General features: G+C 33.8%; 1 protein-coding gene across 3 annotated transcripts in view; it reads left to right on the forward strand.

The window, feature by feature from the left end:
- LOC111057239 overlaps window positions 1-20419 on the forward strand; it is a 94825-nt gene that overhangs the window by 35130 nt on the left and 39276 nt on the right. For 2 of the 3 annotated variants that reach the window (XM_039423249.1, XM_039423251.1), the window contains exon 2: window positions 9705-9889. The gene's annotated coding sequence lies outside the window, so the exon portion shown is untranslated. Of the gene's footprint in view, window positions 1-5818; window positions 5888-9704; window positions 9890-20419 lie in introns of those variants that run through there. The other variant, XM_039423250.1, reaches the window with a different exon arrangement.

A 20419-nucleotide genomic window follows, 5' to 3' on the forward strand; every position in this document is an offset into this window, starting at 1 on the left:
GACACACGAGCATGCAACCCTGATAAACTACCAATACTATGGTTCAATTATTTTCAAGTCATTTTTTCTTGGATTTTCAGTCATATTTTACTCAAATCATTCAAGTACAACATATACTAAAAAAATATCACCCTCATAAAATAGACTCTGTATTACACCTATATCGCTCCCTGTGGGTTGGGGGAGCTTTGAGTCGATCATCGTACTCAAGAATGTGTTGAAAACCAGAATTCACCCACAGTATCCATGCTTGTCATAGGAGGCGACTAAAATGGACCTCAAGGCAACTCCAGAAGATGCCTTGCCTTCAAACCCATCAGGGCAGTTTCGGAGAGACTAAAAGAAAAACCCAAGAGACCAGATATGGGTGAAACTCCAGGGAAAAATGTAGGTATAAATGTAGTCTGGCCAGGTGCCCTAGAGGCAATTTAGCGACCCCTCCTTCAGCGGAAGGACCTATAAAGAAGCTAGGAGTGGAACTCACGTTGGTCGCGAGTTTGTGGGTGGAGAGATCAAAACTCACCACTGCTCAGAGAAGGGCGGCCATTCAGGCAAAACTTCTTGGGAGAGGTGAGGCTTCTGACCCTGCAGAGTTTCGGAGGGGCTAAAACAGAAACCCAAGAGACCAGAGATGGGTGAACTCCAGGCACAAATGTGGGTCAAGAGGCTGAGTCGAGGGTGGCCGGGCGCCGGGCGCCCAGAGGCAGTTTGGCGTCCCCTCTCTCAGCGGAAGGACCAACAAAAATACCAGGAGTGGAACTCCCGTAGGTCACAAGTTTTGTGTGGAGTGATCAAACCTTACCACTGCTCAAAGAAGGGCGGCCATTTAGGCAAAACTTCTTGGGAGAGGTGATGCTTCTGACCCTGCGAAGTTTCGGAGGGGTAAAAAGAGAAAACCCAAGAGACCAGAGATGGGTGAAACTCCAGGCACAAATGTGAGTCAAGGATGGCTGGGCGCCCTAGAGGCAACTTGGCCACCCCTCCCTCAGTGGTAGGACCTTCAAATTAGGCCAGAAGTGGAACTCACGTAAGTCACGAGGACTAATCAATCTGAAGAGACTGCCTAGCATATCACACTGGATTGCAACAAGCAACCGGGTGATGAATGGGATGTTAGTATAGGAAAAAACTCCTGGTTCTTGTAAAGAACACTGGTATTGGTTTGCCTAACTAACATACTACTTGGGAACACAATAAGCCTCGGTTGACGTGTGGGGCTCTTTGAACCTTTGGATCTTTGAATCCGTTTTTTTCAAAAACAATAAATAATACACCTATAACTCAACGAAATATTTACTAGAATAATTATGAACACGATTCATTATAAGAACATTATTTGATAAGATTGTGATAATAGGGCGCAAATGGATTAAATGTGTTCAGTATCATTCATTGTATCCTAGCCTGCATACAAGTCTTAAACATTTGAGAGCTTTCAAGAATATACAATGATCCAATCACTAGAATTGATAAGTTCTGTAATCTTCATACAATATGGTGTGTGACATTGCCCAGAGTGTGATGAAGAAGGAAAGATTTTTTTCTCCAGCGTCTGAAGAGCTACTGTTTTTAATTAGCTAATCACTATTTCCAATTGATGCCATTCGGTGGCTCCATATAATAAGGGTCTAAGGGTATTTATTAATTCATTTATCTATTTATTTATTTATTTGACAATGAAATGAAAGCTTTCCAGTTATATACATCTACCACAAAACTACATCATGCTCGTCCATTGCAAATTTATAGAAATTGTCACAGAAAGTCAGAAAAGCATATTTTTGTGAATTCTCCTGGTCTGAAACGCATTGGAATGCCAAAATTTTGTCATGATTCAAGAGGTGAAAAAATCAGAACTTTTGAAAACTAATAGAACACATTCGGAAATCCGGATTAAGATTAATTCAATTCACAGGAAGCAATATCTCATGAAAATTTGAAACGAATTGGAATTTGCGAGGCTGCAAATGATAGGAAATTGGAAATATTGTAAACTTCTAGAACACAATTAGAGCTTTGAAATCCCGAATTAATTTATCACAAGGAGAATTTGCGTAGCATTAACCAATCACCAACAATGAAATTATTGTTCCTGAACAATAAATACGGTATGATTGGTTGCTTCTCCACAACCACATCAGTGCTGTTTATACTGTTTACGTCACCTAGAACGTCACTATCCATCTCTCATTCACTCACTCTCTCACTATCACTCTCTCTCACTTACTCTTTCTTATTCTCATACTCTCTCACACAATTCTCTCTCTCACACTCACACTCTGGCATCTCTCATTCAGTCACACTCTTCCTCTCTCACACTCGTTCACTCTCCCTCACACACTGTCTCGCTTTCTCTCTGTCACTCTCACTCACTCTAACCTACTCTCTCACACTCGCTCTCATACTCTCTCAGTCATCACTCTTCAACAGCCGAGGCCTACGTCACTCGCAAGTCCCTTTGCTGCTACATCTGAAACTGTGATTCCGATACTGATTCGTTCATCTAATCGTAGCCTACAACAACTTGCCAAATTACCATTACTGATCGCTCGACGCTCGACGCTCACAGCGCACTTTTATTGCCATAATACTCATATTCAAAAAGCTACTTCCAATTTTAATCTGTTTTATGTTTATTAAATATTATTACTAAAATGTGTGGAGCAGATAAGCTATCAAAGTTATATTGAATAGATAGTAAAGAGTTGAAGGAATATGGGAAGTTTCTTTATCAATATACTCGTAATTTATATTGCAGAGATAAAAATTTTGGGAATTGAGAATATTGAAGAAAGAGATATTGAATTGAAAGAATGTTAGGGTGACTATGATAGTGATTCGAGACATACAAAATTAAAATCCCACATTCGCAATTTCTTGATTCCCTTAAATTAGTATCCTAAGCTTACTAATAAATAACAAATTCATACATTTAATTTACTAATACATGACAATTACATCGAAATTCCAATCTATTTTGAAAGGTTTACAAGTCTATAAGATTTGAGTTGCATGGAACAATGAAAGTTTTATGTTAAAGTGTGATTATTTCATACTTTTCATACCATTATTATAAAGAAAAATTATGTTTTGATTTGAAATATTTTTCATCTATTAATATGTTGTATAAGAATTTCATTATATACATGTCTTATTATATTTCATATCATCACTGTTCGGAAGAACTAAAATATATTGTACGTTTTTCTCATATAAGAAGTAAAACTCCCAAACTAAAATCTGTCCAATTCACTAAACTTCATGCTTCTTGGCAGTGTTTAGAGGGATACGTGACTATACTAATTTGACTAGTCTGACTCCTGCCAAAGGATCTGTGAATGTTTTTTTTTCTTTGAAGAAGGCTTATTCAGGGTAGATCTATGTTTCCGTTGATGAATAAATAGATGAAAACAGGGAGTAATAATGACGTACTGACTAATATTGAAGAAGGACGGAACGGAGGTTTGGGATTGCACGCGCGACCTTGAAACAGCTGATCGACGAAAGGAGTCAGTTGCAAACTTGTTATGCAGGGAGTAGGAGTGTGGCTTTTCCAATAACATTCACTAAGCCATCTGTAGTTTCACACTCCTACTATATCAAGTACACAGTTGGAATGTTTTCAGGACGGCCAGAAGACCGAATCGTGTTACTGTAGTCCATTGTTTAAGTGCAATGCAAGTACAGTTCCTGTCTCGGAGCTTGGAGGCTCTGTGGTCATTGACATCAATCTCTTATCAAAATGTGTGAGCCCAGGAGATAGATCTTGTTGTTTTTAAGACTGGTCAATAAAGCAAAAATTTACTTAACTGATGAAATTTAACTACTCCTTCTTGGGAGAAGGCAGTGATTGAACGATTCTTGAGAACGTTCTTAGTCAAACACGCTTTGGTTGCACAGTAACCAGCTACTAGCTTAGTTCTGTTTGTTACTTGTTGGGTGAGAGTATTCTATATAAATATATACCGATGCCCCTCCCCTAGGAAGCATTAGATCAAGCCCCAAACTCAAAACTAAAGCAATCAAATCTGCTGAAACAATATATGAGTTTAATTTAAGGTTCAATGCCACAAACAGGTTTGTGAATTGAAAATCAACTCAGCATCCTTGTACATAAGTAAAATATAATATAATTAAGTATTTCATGTATTTGAAATTGGAGGTTGAAACAGTTTGAGGAAGCATCCGTAGAATCTTCCAGCATTGTATTCATTACAATAAGCATAACCTCAACCTTTCGAAAACATTAACTTTTTATCAAAATTTTTGGACAGAAATAGTACAGACTCAGCCTAGTTGTTTCTTCAATGTCATTATAATTATGATTCTATTATGATTATTATTTTATTTAATTTTATTATGATTTTAGTATTTTGTACAATAAATAAAAATGAAATAAATAAATGATTGTAATGTTAAAGACAATTTACTATCCAAAATGTTCACAAGATGATATTGGGTTGAATTAAGCATTTGTAAATTCAAATATTATCATGAAAACGTTTTTATTTTCTTATTGATACTGTATGGTTTTTATCAGCAGAGAGATTCTTTTAGATGTTCTGCCTTGCCGTATCACCCAATGTCAATTTTCTGTTTATATTCAAATTTATATGAAAACATTTGGAATAGACAAAATGTGGATTTTCGTTTATGTGTAGTGATTCGACGACTACGAAAAAATACTTTAGGCTTTATGGGAGTGTTAACACCTTCGCAGCCTGCGTAAGTGTGATCATTCCCATAAGCGTCATAAGAATTCTTCCATAGTCGTCGAATCATTACGCATAGAAACCCCCCACCGTAACGCTCACTGGTGAGCGAAGAAAAGTAAGGTGAAAGAAAGACTGTGAAATCAAGATGGAGACTTTCTTACTTATTGACCAACATTTAGTGAGATATAAGTGTTTAAATTCTCCAAAAATGTGTGAATCAATTTTGCACATCTCCAAGACTTACTTTTTTAACACAATCTCCAGATTCCAGTCAACAAACTCTATGTATTCAATTTAACTTCAATAATTATTTATTTGAGATTGAGGAACGTGATTCACATGATATTTTTCTTCTCATATACTACTCAAAACCTTACATCAAGTCAGTAAATGAAGAAAAAAGGAACTGAGAATCTATAATAGGAGCTCATATTGAGCTTCAATTATAAGCCGTAGGCAATGCTAGCAAAAGCCTACCGGCAAAGCCTACGTTTGCTATGAATCATTCAAACCAAGATTAGCTTATCGAATTCTAATTAGTTAAATCATTACGATGGGAATGATGTCATTATAAGTTGTAGGCTTCGCTTTGAATACACTGAAATGTATTTAACAATTCAATGCCTCTGAAGATGAATCATTGAGAAGTTTTCATAATGGATTAAGACTTGAATTTAATATGGATTGATATGAATGGAAAAATATCTTTGCATAGCATGGTTTTCAATTTTTAAAATTTTACATTTCTATTGTGTAAACTTTTTGGACACCTGGCTTTAATCTCTTATATAACAAATTCAATAAAACATTTGTTATGGACTCAAGAATCAAGTATAAGTAGTTGTGGTTGAAACAAACAACAATAGCTTAACAGAACTGACAGATGGCAATGTGTCATCGCCTTTGCTTATAAAATCAGACAAGAACAATAGCTAACTCTGAAACCAGTTGTCGATAACGGTTGGGCTTATACATGAATAATAAACTATTTCTTCAACAATACTGAATCACATGAATAATTAGCAATCGACCAAAGTTAATGGACTAAAAACGGACTGATTATAGCACCATCTATATATATGAAAGCGAAATGGCACTCACTCACTGACTGACTGACTCACTCACTCGCAGAACTAAAAATCTACCGGACCAAAAACGTTCAAATTTGTTAGGTATGTTCAGTTGGCCCTTTAGAGGCGCACTAAGAAATCTTTTGGCAATGTTTTAACTTTAAGGGTTGTTTTTAAGGGTTTAAAGTTCGTCTTTTAGCATGTATATTCTTCTTATTCTCTTGATTATAATTGAAAAAAGGCCATACCATATGTTAATATAGAACTATAATCTAGAGAAAGTACCTATTCGAAACAGTTGTTAACTGGTAACTAAATTAATAATTTTGTCAGGTTGGCATTAAGTTGAGTTGACTTTGTAAGTTTGGCACCAAGTTGAAGATTGAAATGCATTTATCGCGGAAAAATTGATTGGGCACTGCTACTTCAATCAGAGCTATTCCTGGGAATATTATATTACTAGAGGTTAGGCTCGCTTCGCTCGCCATATCCGTTTAGCCAGACGTTTAGTCTGGACCCCCGACTGGATCGTTCTAACATATGATAAAAATGCTCAAATGAAAAATGCAGGCGAGCGAAATGAAGAGCGCAGCTTGCTGATCTCATTCTTGGACTATCCAGTCGGTCGCCCCCTGGCTAGACGGATATGGCGAGCGAAGCGAGCCTTACGGCTAGTTTATATATAATTTGATACAGGTGTAGAGGGTGGGTTGACGTGCAATGGTGAGATTAACATTAAATTTCGAGGTCGAGTGGTAAAGAGGACTTGAAAGTCCTAACTCCGCCTAATAAAGATTTTTTTCATTTTATTAGCTTGAATGGGAAGCATCATTATTGTTTTTGAGGAATGCTAATAGTTCAAAGTGAATCTCACTAGTTTGTGACTTATACCATCGATAAAGGACAAGCATAAGTTTGACTATAAGCTTGTCTCTGCTTGTTAGCCCAGTCAAATAGTCATTATAATGCGGCTCGACCAAACAAAAATTAAGGTAATTGATTTTATTGTTTTAATCGGTCCATTTGGGTATTAGTAAGAGTAATCTATGGTTTCCCACCAAAATTTCTGAAGGCATAACTTTTGGCAGCCTAAAAACCAAGAGATGTTGGTACTTTTTTCAGTTTTTTCACGATATCTCCAAAACCAATTGTTCAATCAATATTTTTGTTATATTCTTTTTCGACAAGCATTAAATTCTCTACAATTTTTACCCCCTAAATGTTCTTCTATCTTCAATAGGAAGCGAGTTATAGCTCGTTGAAAATTGTTAATTTTTTTCAACTTTGCGAAAAATCGCTAAATCCATGTCTTTTTCCTTCTCACTTCTTATAAAGTGGTATGTGATATTTTATGATTGTAATTAGAGTAATACTAAGTCGTCAATACAATCACTAATAATAGAGTTGGAACGAAAAAGGTATATTTTAGGGTGGTGATTTAATTTATGAGACTCATGATTTGGCGCTAACTTCTTTTGGGTGAATTCAGACCAACTGCTAATTTGCAGAGAATTTAATGCTTTTCAAAAAAGAATAGTACAAAAACATCGATTGAACAATTGGTTTTGGAGTTATCGTGAAAAACTGAAAAAGTACCAGAATATCTTGGTTTTCAGGCTGCCAAAAGTTATGCCTTCAGAAATTTTGGTGGGAAACCATAGGTTACTCTTACCACAGAGGAAAGAAACACTTATGCTTATTCCGTGCTCTTACTAATATCCAAAGGGACCGATTGAAACAATAAAATCAATTACCTTAATTATTGTTTGGTCCGATGTACTATTTGATTGGACTATATACTAAGTTATGATGAATCTTGAGGTTGGTACTCTAGTTTTGAAGCAAGCTTTCAGTGATAACATACTCAAAGAAACGAACATTTGAAGGCAGATTTCTTGTTTAATTTGTAGTGATCAAGACTAAATTTAAATAGAAACAAGCCAGAGTATAGTTCTGAGACGTGTTTTTGAGAAAATAAATATTCGTATACTGCTCTACTTTTTTTGAACTCGATTATTGACAAATTTCAGTTTGAATGAAAGTTTCCTTTATTAGTTCATATGCTTGACAGATGTAAACTTTCGAATGAGAGGGGAGGGTTAGTATTTCCAGTTATATTGTGACTAATACGTCAATTCCTAGAAATTGAGCACTATTCATTTTCATATTAACAATTTGAAACAATTCAACATCAACCAATTCAATAGGTAATATTTATTGGGACTTGATAGATGTTATTAGTTTAGTAGATTAAAAAATCTGGTGTGGTACACTCACACAACTTTCCTTGCTCATTGATCTATAAGCCTCATTAACGAGGATAATTTAGGGGAATAACAATATGCCGATTGGCGGCTAAATAATTAAAACTACGATTATACTATTGTTATTGTGTTCAGAGTACCATTTTCCTTTGTTTGAATTATGAAATTTGAGGATTTTTTAAAATTTGTCAAAACAGCTGTTCTACAAATAAAATATCGACATGTGTTCTTTTGAATAAACTGCTCTACCTACCTACCTCAAGCACGATAGCCCAGTCAATAAAGGTTTTTTCGATCCGAAAATTAATAAAAGCTGAATCTTTCACCATCGATAGAACCCTCCCAGAGGGTCATTCTCCCAAAAGTCCCAAAAAATCCCCTTGGAGCTTTCACCCCTAGCCACCCTCAAAGTTGAAAAATGAAGGTAATCACGGAAAATCAAATATCTCTGTAACAATTGATCGGAAAGAGTTCTATTATATGTCATTCAATTCGTTATATAATAGACTACAATATTAGTGCTATTCATTTTCCCAATAAAACCAACAGTTTTCTTGATAAAAAAATATATATGTAAAAATTTAGGGGGGTTGCGATTTGATTTTTTTGTTTTCGAGAAAACAGTGAAAAACATGGTTTTTTAGCCATTATGCGCCATTTTGGATTGAATTTTATTGAATTTCTTATTGTCGGATCATCATGGTATAAGGACCTTACGTTTAAAATTTCAAGTCAATCGGTTAATTAGGAATGGAGTTATCGTGTTCACAGACACACACACACCCACACAGACCAACACCCAAAAATCATGTTTTTGGACTCAGGGGACCTTGAAACGTATAGAAAACATGAAATTAGGGTACCTTAATTTTTTTTGGAAAGCAATACTTTCCTTACCTATGGTATTAGGGCAAGGAAAGTAAAAAAATGAGGGGAGCAGGAGATCTTCTTGTTTTTCACGTAAATAATATTTTATTTTGGTTCAATCCACACTAGTTGGGCTTGCGGCTTGCTAGCCTTATATCTGTATTTGGCATATAATTGATATGTAGTTATTATAATGAATCCCGCAAGGGACTCCCCAACATCAAAAGCCGTAAGAATTTACTTTATAATGAAAACTATGTTTAGAAGTGTGAAAATATTATTTTGTAATGTAAAAATTTCTCACGGAAGTGAAATTGTGTCAATGCTGGTTATTGTATGGGCTGGGCTGTTCAATAGAATGGTATAAGAAAGTTATTTCAAGCTGAAAAAATGAGGTTTTTGAACTTGTGCTTTCTTTATCATGTTGTCAAGGAAAACTTACTCAATCCTCAACTCACTCAATTTTTCAATCGTGAAAAATGATCACAGCTCATAAAAAATGAAGCTATGCAGCAAGGTATTTCATTACAATACCCACAACATGCCATGCATATTTTTCAAGTACTGTACGGTACGGTACCGTGCGGTAATACACCAGTGAACTAAGTGGAACTTTATAGAGATGTTTTGTAGATTTTCTATAAGCGTTATAAACAGTAGAATAAAACAACATTGAGCTGATGATATCTGTTATCTAGGAGAAATAATGAAAAAAGTAAGATTAAAAAGTGAAGAAGAAATTTCTTGAAGGCAAAGTGTCCGTGACATTCAATAGAGTGTATTTTCAGGTGCCCCGTACGAGGCTAGCACAGACCCGCGCAAGACATTCTTTGCGATGTTGCCAGACTGTGCATGCAGCCAGTCTGTGGAAGGTGGAAGCAACAGAGCAACAGTGCTGTGCAGATAGTGAGTGAGCTCGTTTCCAAGGATGGCAGTTCGTTATTGACAGCAGATCTGGATAGTTCGTTAGTCGGTAAGCTGCAACATTTACATTTCCTTCTTCTCAAAATTAGACTTATTTTCTATTTCAAGATCATCCCTACCACTGCCAAAAACCGAGTACTAAATGCAAATAATAAAATCACCTCAACTACACGGTTAGCACGACTAAATACGGTAATATTCATTACCTCAACACAGAAGTTGTAGGTTATCAAAATACCCCCATCACAAACCAAAACCTAGAATAGCTACAACGTAGGTTATTTTATGTGTATTTTTTGAGTTTTAGTGGTGTAAGAAGTTCAATAAACAGTTTTTCACCTCTGATTAGTACTGTATGACCATTAATATTATAAAGATACCTAGAAAAATTATCAATAGGCTAAAGTTTTCAAAGGGCCTTCTTTCCCACAATTATATTATTATTTTTTAAAACGTTTGCTAATAGGAATGACTAATTTGTACAAAATTCTCGTTAATTTTGTTTTGTTACTATGCATTGATTATTGTAACGTTTAAAGACACCGTACGTAGAAACCATTTTAAGAGAGTTATTTTTGTTGTGTTGAAAATTAAATAGAACTTTTATGATTTGAGATCATAACTTAATTAAAGCATGAATTCCACTACTGTACCTTCATCATAATTTTTAATATTTTGAAAAGATATAAATCGAGGTAATGTTTTGTTGATGTCATCCTAAATTAGGCTACTTGATTTAGGCCTATAAATTCAATGTAAAAGAGAATTTTAAAGTTTTAAGTTGGACAGATAATTTTCAATAGATTGTGAATTAATGCAAAAAGTGAGTCTTGCTTCGTTAAAATCAATGAATCACACAAATATTTTTATTGAAAACATTGTTTAATTTTGGTACTTTCTTTCGATCAGGTTAGATAACCCCTAAAGGTTTTGTTTTTATTACTAGGTACTAACCTTTTTTAACAACTTCAATTTCTAGGTGTAGGCTACTGTAGACTATAGAAACGTATCTAAATCTCCTTTCCGAATAGAACATTTTTTGACCTTCACATAATATATGAGGGAAATCGACTATTACGTATGTAAACTTTCCTTATAAATAGAATTTGTAAGTGATAGAATATTAGTGCTTTGAGTGGATTAATAATGCTTTATTTATATTAGAATATTAGTGCTTTGAATGGAATTAATAATGCTTTATTAATATTCAAATAGCCTAAGCTACAAATCATAGTACTGTAGATTTTGCCGTAATTGAGCTTTATGAGGTGCTGTGCAAAATTAAATAATAGTAAACTTGGCTGATAGAAGTATAATTACATGTGGATTAAAGAACAAAGTTCATTCACTTTTGGGCCTATTCTAAAATCAATAATATAATTATTTCAGCTATTAATATCTGTTCTAAAAAAGTTAGATTATCAGCAAATAGAGGTTATAATAGGTATCCTTTGCTCTAGAATTATCATATTATCAGAGTACCTACCTAACTCACCTTTGTAAACAAATATAGTTTGTAAACAATAATCATTATAACTAGATGGGCACAACAAATAGTGGTCACTGTATTAAGTAGCCAGACCTTGATTTGAATAAAAATCGATATAAAACATATATTATAAATAAAATAACTGGAACTAAGCTTATTAGTTTGTTTATTGTATAAGAAAAATCTTTAAAAACCAATTAGGCTAATCAAACAAACTCAATATTGTATAAAATTTGAATATAAAATAAAACTTAGTTTACTCAAAAACAATGAAAAGCGGGAATATGTTTTAATTGTCAGAATGGATTACTTATTTTAATGTTTACAAAGTAGAATACTTACAGTAATATGCCTGAATGTATGCCACAAACATGTAAACATATTGCAATTCTTAAAAAAATATTAATATTCAAATTCCAACGGTTCACATCACTTATAGGCTTACATACAGAGTGAGTCATATGTATGGGAATGCTTCAATAAATTGGAGACTGTTGTAGATATAATACTGTAACTTTCAAGATAAGTTATTGGTCAAATACTATACCTCTTGACGTACAACTGAATTTCGACCACTCATAAGGGGTTGACTTAGGAGTTGTAACTCGAATATTTTAAATGTAAACACCCATTTTAAAGGCCTTTTTAAAACAAGAGAGCCAACATCAATTAAAATGTTTTATGATACTTGCATCCAAAATGGCGGCTGATTGAAGTTTTAGTTTTTAAAAAAATAATATTGATAAATTTTAATCAACCGCCATTTTTGATGAAAGTATCATAGAACATTTTCATTGATGTCATCTTTCTCGTTTTGAAAAGACCTTTAAAATGATGTATCACACAATGGGTGTTTACATTCAAAATATTTGAGTTACAATCCCTCATTTCTTTAAAAACTAAAACTTCAATCAGCCGTCATTTTGGATACAAGCATCATAGAACATTTTCATCGATGCCATCTTTCTTGTAAAAATACCTTTAAAATGATGTACCACACAATGGGTGTTTACATTTAAAATATTCGAGTTACTACCCCTAAGTCACCCCCTTATGAGGGGTAGAAATTCAGTTGCATGTCAAAAGGTATAGTATTTGACCAATAACTTATCCTGAAAGTTACAGTATTATAACTTATACCTACAACAGTCTCCAACTCATTGAAGGGTTCCCATACATATGACTCACTCTGTATAATAAGTATTCAAATAGAAAAAAATACGCAATATAAATTGGCTACAATATGAAGAAATTATAAAATAATTTCATTTAAAATATTTTTAATAGTAACAACCACTCTTTATTTAACTTGATTGCTTTTTATTTGAACTATTCTACTAATTGTGGATATCTATTGCAAAATCCCTACGCAGATGATTATAGTTTTGCTTTTAATGTAAAGTATAATCAATTACCATTAAAATAGACACGTTAATTTTAAACGTTTCATCGAATCCAAACTTTATTATAGGATAATTTATTGACAATAATAATTGCAAAACCGACCGCTATGTAAATCAATAATCGAATCCAAACTTTATTAATATTGACAATAATTAAAACCGGCCGCTATGTGAATCAATATTTGTTAAAAATTTTGTCATAATTATGACAAAACTGCATGGACATCGTCTGTATTAGATTGGTGACTGGTACTTGTTCTGGTACAATAGAGTAAATTAATCACCAAACAAAAATGAAAAAATATCAGTGTCATTTGTTAACATGAATAAAGAATAAGATAAACAAGTTTCTTGCTGGTGGCAACCATTGCTCAATTGAGTTTCACTGTAAGTATTCTTCATCAACAACATCAGGAGTGATCATGGCTTCCCATTTTTTTAAATCAATGCTTATAGTTGGAAGTGAATTGTGTGTGACTCTATATCATATTGTTCAAGCACACTTCCTTTTCTTCCCTTTTGTATTTGGGGGTTACAAGGAGCTGTCATGCTCTTTTTCCCAGGTGGTTATTAAACCAGTAGTTAGTGGCACTAATAGAGGATCAATATCCTTAAATCTACCAGTAAATCAATTGTAATTCAAATCGTTTAATATCACACGGTTAGTGGCTCAAAATCTAAAACTGGTTTGTTACAACTAGGTTCATCAAATTTACATGTCATTGCTTGTACATCGTGTTGGTACCAATAAATTGTTTTTGGCAAATAAATTCAAAATTTGGCAAATAGACAGTGTTTCGTCCATCATCAACACAAGGCAAAATACGATTCACATGTTATTTTAATACGAAATACTATACAGATCAAGCGATAAGATTCCGAATAATAATTAACCAGAATTTCAAATCTGAGAGGAGGTTTTATACATTAATAATTATTGTTCTATCCAAATTATTCCTTCAAATATTTTTAGAAATCCTTGAAATAAATTTTTATTAAGTCAATTATTGTGAGAGAACCAGCAGAAGTGAATCAAAACTGATTCTATCCAAATATATTCAGTAATTAAAATCATTTATTTTAAAATATATGTTTGTTATCTCATGTTTTATTTGCAATAAAAATTATTCTGAAAATAATTATTTGGCTACCTTGAAGCTTCTTTCAAAACGTTCTATTATGAATGTAATAAAAGGTATGACGTAGAGTTGAATATTTCAGAACTAATTACATGAAAATTAACATTCAAATAGAATTATTGTGATTGTATTTCAACAATGGCAATTCAAATTTAAACAGTTTGGTTTATCTTATCCAATAATATACTCAATCAAAATTGATTTACATATCAATTTTCTGAATCAGCCCATATCAACCTAAACACTTGTATTGTTTTTGTAGGCTTAATTAAATGAATAGAATGCAAATTGATTTTCTGCTACTTACCGGTATCATGTAGTACTAAGATATATTTTCTTTCAATCGATTTATTGACTAATTCCTTTTTTTATTGTAAATGTTTCACCCCTGAATTTCATTCATTTTCACTTCAGTCTTGTAAATAAATATATAAATTTATACATAACTCATCCTGATGCCGGTATAGCTGATGTAATGTTAACTTTTCATTCCTGTATTACGTTCCTCTCCACCAATACCAGCAAGACCGCTAAGAGTCGAGAGTTTATTATACTTTCATTTACTCCCACTTGAATTTAATCAATATTAGCATTTGAGAGCTTTATTTTTTTAATAATAAATAGATTTTGAATATGTTCATTCAAATGTAAGGTATTTTTATATTTATTTCTGCAACTACGATAGCAGAGAAAACGTAGCCTATTCTAGTTATACTAGAAATTTAAAACTTATTTCAGATTGTTTTATTCTATGACAGTAGTAACTGTAGTTTTTTAAACACCACTTGGAAAAAATGGGGGAAATTCCCCTTCCCCCATGGATCCGCGCCTGGCCGACAGGCTCACTTCGCTCGCCTTATCCGTCAAGGAAGCGAAGACGATAGGGCTCCGCTACCTGAAACCCGGTTAAATCATCGAAAGATGAGAACAGCAGACTCGCTTTGCTCGCCTGCAATCTTAGTCCAGTCACTATATACATTGGTGCATGCAATTTATATGGTAGTTCTGATTTTTTAATATATTATTTGGGTACATAAGAGAAGTTCAGAACCAATTTCTTCATGCAAAATTCCCTTGTGCTAGATACAGGGTGGCCCAAAAACCTCGTATTTTCGGCTCATTTTCCAGTTTTCAGCTATTTCTGCCAAATCTCGTAATCAGACAGAAAAATTTGCTCTCGACTTTTTTAGATCATCAAATTCTGAATAAAATGAGATCATTCGGAACTCTCTATCTCCAATGAGTTTTGATTTTTGAAAGTTATGATTTTTCAAAAAATGAGTGAAATTTGAAGGAAAAATCAATTGTGATGAATTTTAGTATAATTCAAAATCCCTCTGGGCGTATTTTTGTGCTCTACAATCTGAGATCAGGGAGAGCGCTCTATCTCAAATAGATTTCCTGGTTCACCTGACAACAATGCTCCTTGTATTGTGATAAACACCTAATTTTCAGCTTCAACCATCATCACCAAATACATTGTCTTCACATTGATATCTGCACAATGACATGAGATCATGTTCTATGAGAATCACCCGCTAGATGCACTTCATTTCAGTATTTCCTAGTGGAGAGGCGCGCTTAAGGACACCTCAAGGATCAGATCAATTTAATTTATTATTTCAAACATTTATAACTTTCGACACAATGCTCAAATTTCATCGTACTACACTTCATTCTTCTCGGCTCGTCAAGGCGGTCCAGAATCATGCTTCATAAGTCAAATTCGGTCAAAAATTAAAAATTTATTGTTGAGTGTACTTAAGCCCATATTCCAATACACAAAAAATGACCAATTTCTATATTCAAAGCTGCAAGTCTTGTGAAATACCTCTGATAAAATTTCCAAATCAAGTGAGGTTGTGAAAATTGTCCCCCTCTACCCACTCCAATAAAATAATACCAATAGAATTCGAAAGTTACAGGAGATTTTACAAATGGCGATTTCAGTTTTTACATTTCTTTCGTGATTTTACTGTTGATCAAGAGTTTCTAAAACGAGTCTGATACATCATAGAAAGTCACGATTGATTGTAGATAAATTCATCCTCTATGAGCTCAGCTGCCTAAAATCCATCTTGGATCACTCTGGCATATCATAGAACTGCCAAAAACTGTTGATATGAGAAAAATATCTACAATTTCCGGATTTTTTTCAACAATAAAATCTCACTTTACAAACATATTTTTTCATGAATCGTTCACAGCAGATGAAAGAAAAAAATGCTATTGCATTTTTCAAGATCAAGTAATGATTTTTATAATAATGGGTTATAGAGATACAGAGCTTTGAATATAGAAATCGGCCATTTTTTGTGTATTGGAATATGGGCTATGGAATATGGAATATAAATACACTTAACAATAAATTTTTCATTTTTCGACCGAATTTGACTTATGATGCATGATTCTGAACCGCCTTGACGAGCCGAGAAGAATGAAATGTAGTACGATGAAATCTGAGCATTGTGTCAAAAATTATAAGTGTTTGAAATGTTGATCCTTGAGGTGTCCTTAAGCGCGCCTTTCCACTAGGAAATACTGAAATGAAGTTCATCTAGCTGGTGAATCTCATAGAACATGATCTTATGATCTCATGTCATTGTGCGAAATATCAATGTGAAGACAATGTATTTGGTGATGATGGTTGAAGCTGAAAATTAGGTATTTTTTCACAATACAAGGAGCATTGTTGTTAGGTGAACCAGGAAGTCTATTTGAGATAGAGCGCTCTCCCTGATCTCAGATTGTAGAGCACAAAAATACGCCCAGAGGGATTTTGAACTAGGTATACATCTAAATGTTAACAATCGGAAGATATTGTTGATCAAAAACTAAAATTCATCAAAATTGATTTTTCCTTCAAATTTCACTCATTTTTTGAAAAATCATAACTCAGTACTCATTGGAGATAGAGAGTTCCGTATGATCTCATTTTATTCAGAATTTGATGATCTAAAAAAAGGCGGGAGCAAATTTTTCTGTCCGATTACGAGATTTTGCAGAAATAGCTGAAAACTGGAAAACGAGCCGAAAATACGAGGTTTTTGGGCCACTCTGTATCTAGCACAAGGAAATTTTTCACGAAGAAATTGGTTCTGAACTTCTCTTATGTACCCAAATGATATATTAAAAAATCAGAACTACCATATAAATTGCAAGCACACCCCCTTTTCTATGTCTATATTGACTGGACTATCTTCATTTGAGCTTGCTTCCTCCCGTCAAATACAGACTTTTAGGCTCGATTGACAATCGATCACCAATTGACTGAGACCATGCAGGAAAACGCCGATTTCGCTCATATCGCTGGCAAACTATTGAAGCTCTTTCTATAATATCATTTTTAGACCTTAGCTAAGTCTCTGAACCGGATATTAACGTTTCCAATTCAACAGTTCTCGAAAAAGTTTATATTTACTGTGTGTCTTAGGTTTGAAGAAATGTCTCTCCATTTTGATTATGACTATCAATTCCGTAAAGTCATTAAGATGTGAGAATTATTGTTTTTCAGTCTATTTCTTCAAAACAAATTATGTACAGATCTAACATAACTTTGATTTTACCCTCTCAAGTCCAATGCACGTGAAAAATTTAGACGAATGTATTAAAAAACTGTAGAAAAGGAACCCTGTTTGAGCACCTATCACCGCCATTATCCAAACAGAACTCGTGTAACGAGATCAGATTTGAAAGTCCAGTAATCCATGGCAGAATCTTGAAGGTATCTCTACACAATTTCTCTAGACTCCAGCTGAATCTCTGTTCTAACAGGTCTCTTCATTTGTTTTCAAAAAAGCTGGAAAAAGCAAAACAAAAGAAAAACGCCGGGAAAACTCCTATTTGGGAAGTATATTCGGCTTCATTTCCAAGCACTCTCAATACAACATTTGTACACTTTAGTTGAACCATTGTACCAAATTTCAAACTATTCTGTCACTTCTCATAAAACTGATAATGGCCGGGACACACATATCCGCACCGAACCCGCGCCGCGGCACGGCCGTGTGACGGACGTACTACGGCGAGTGAGAAAACAAATGCTTTCAAACGTGTAGGGATACATACTACCGCACCGCGTCAGCACCGTAACCGTGTTTGACGCCCGAGCCGTGCCCGGGCCGTCACCGACTAATAAAAAAATAATATTTAAATAATAAAATAATTATAAAAATAAAATTATGAATAATAAATAATTAAAATTTTTTTTATAATTTGTAATTAAATAATAAAATAATAATGAGATACGGAATTTTCCAGTTTTTTATGATCAAAGTGATGAGAAATATGGTTGAACGGAAAATAAGTTTAACCAAAAGTGAAAGTATAACCAAATAAGAAGTCACGCCAAAGGTATGATAGACATACTATAATAAATAATTAAAAAAACAACAAAAAGTATAAAAGAAGGAACCCGTGACTGTGTCTTAAATTTTGAATTTAAAACTCATTACGTTTAAAGCAGAAGATAACAATTTTATTGCTGGTATATTTTTCCGATACATGACTGATTGTAGTATTGTTATGCACCGAAATATATGCCAGCACTTTGATTCTCATCGTCTACAGGTAATTAGTTTAAAATTGAAAATATAAATTTAAATCGAATGTAACAAGCTTTAATAGTGTTATATTATTAACAATAAAAATCAGACCACAGTAGCACTACAGAACTGAGACACTGCTGCCGCTCGGCTGTCGTACGGATATGTGTGTTCTCCTACCATCATCACCGTGTCGCGGACGTAGCTCGGCCGTACCTCGGCACGGGCTCGGTGCGGTTATATGTGTCCCGAGCTTAAGAAGCAGAAAAACACCGATTTTGGGCGTATCCATGGCGAAATTTTGAAGTCTTTCTAACACAAAATTTCTTGTATCCAGCTGAAAATCTGAACCAAATTTGAACATTTTCTGTTCATTTGCTCTTGATAAAGCTGAGAAAACGCAAATGAACGGAGGAAAACGCCGATTTTGGGCGTATATTTTGCGTAATTTTCACGTTCTCCAACAAAAACATCTTATACAACATTGTAAATATTAGCTGAACCTGTGTATTGAATTTGAACATTTTCTCTCTATGAGCTCTTGAGAAATGTGAAAAACACAGAAAAAACGCTGGTGAACGCTTGGAAAACGCTGTAAAATCACCTATATCGGGCGTATCTTTGGCATAATTTTTTAGTCCTTTCAAGACAAACTACTAGACCCTAGCTGATCTTCTGTAATTTGAACATCTTCTCTGAATTACTTCTTGGAAAATTTGAGAAAACGCAGAAAAATACAGTAACGCGATGTAACGCTAGGAAAACGCAGTTGAAACGTCTATCAAGTGCATGAAGTCCTCTCAAATTCTATTGAATTGAATTGAATGCTAAATTTGTAGACTCAAGCTGAGCCTGTATACCAAATTCAAACATTTTTTGCCAATTAGTTCTTGAAAAAGCTAAGAAAACGCAGGAAAACGCAGATTTTGGGCGTATCTTTGTATTTTTGTTTAATCCGATCTTAGTGTGCCTGTAGAAGGCCAACTGAACATACATGCCAATTTTGAATGTAGGCTATTTGGTTCAGGAGATTTTCAGTTCTGTTCATATGAATAAGTGAGTGAATGAAACAGGGCCATTTCGCTTTTTTATACAAATAAGTGTCTCACAAAAGGTTGTTTTTCAAAAAACAACCAAAGACCATGGATTCTACTTGAATAATATCTAGTTGATTCGCCATCACTCACTTGAAAATGTAATTTCTGTTGAAACATGATGGGAGTAAAAAAAACAAAAAAAGGGTATTTCGATTTTTTATTTTTATTTCTTGATATTCTATTTGAAATTTGAACAAGAAAGCCGTTGATCTTAGATTCTACTCGACATTTCTGACAAAAAATGTCCAGTAAACTTTTTTCCCCATCGACCTTAGTTTTCAAGATATATCGATTTTCGATACTTTCAGAATATGCCTACTTCCGGTCATTAAATACTCAAGAACTGGAAAACTACTGGTCGAATTTCAATTTCAAGGGTATTGTTGGAAAGAGAAAAACATTTCTAACAAGATTAATGCAATTTTATATGTTGTTAGAAATTTTGTAGTTTTTTATTAGGGATTAAACTTGAAAAATGCTATTCTTCAAATTCAATGTCATATTTCAAACCGTTTTCTCTCCGGGTAATTATAGTGGTTTCAATATTTCAAAAACTTCTCCATTTCATAAGCTTTCGAATGAGTATAAATTCGAAAAGGTAAGTTCCATGATAAAGTGTTCACAACTACTAATATTTGGGGTGAACACCATCAAAATGAGGAAATTCACAAACAGCATGCATTATTTTCGGTAGCATATAGCCTAAATCATATAATTATAAAATATTAAACATGCACTTTTACAAGATCCAACAAAATTGATTCATAGAATAATAATTCAAAGTAGATGAATTGACAGAATTAAAAAAAACTGATGGCAATCATTCATATGGTAATCAAGTTAAATATCATGCTCACTGCTGACACGAAATTCAAAATAGCCTTCATTTCTGTTTATGCAACTTCTG

The sequence above is a fragment of the Nilaparvata lugens genome, chromosome 3 (assembly GCF_014356525.2).
Source record: "Nilaparvata lugens isolate BPH chromosome 3, ASM1435652v1, whole genome shotgun sequence".
In the NCBI taxonomy this organism is placed as follows: domain Eukaryota; kingdom Metazoa; phylum Arthropoda; class Insecta; order Hemiptera; family Delphacidae; genus Nilaparvata; species Nilaparvata lugens.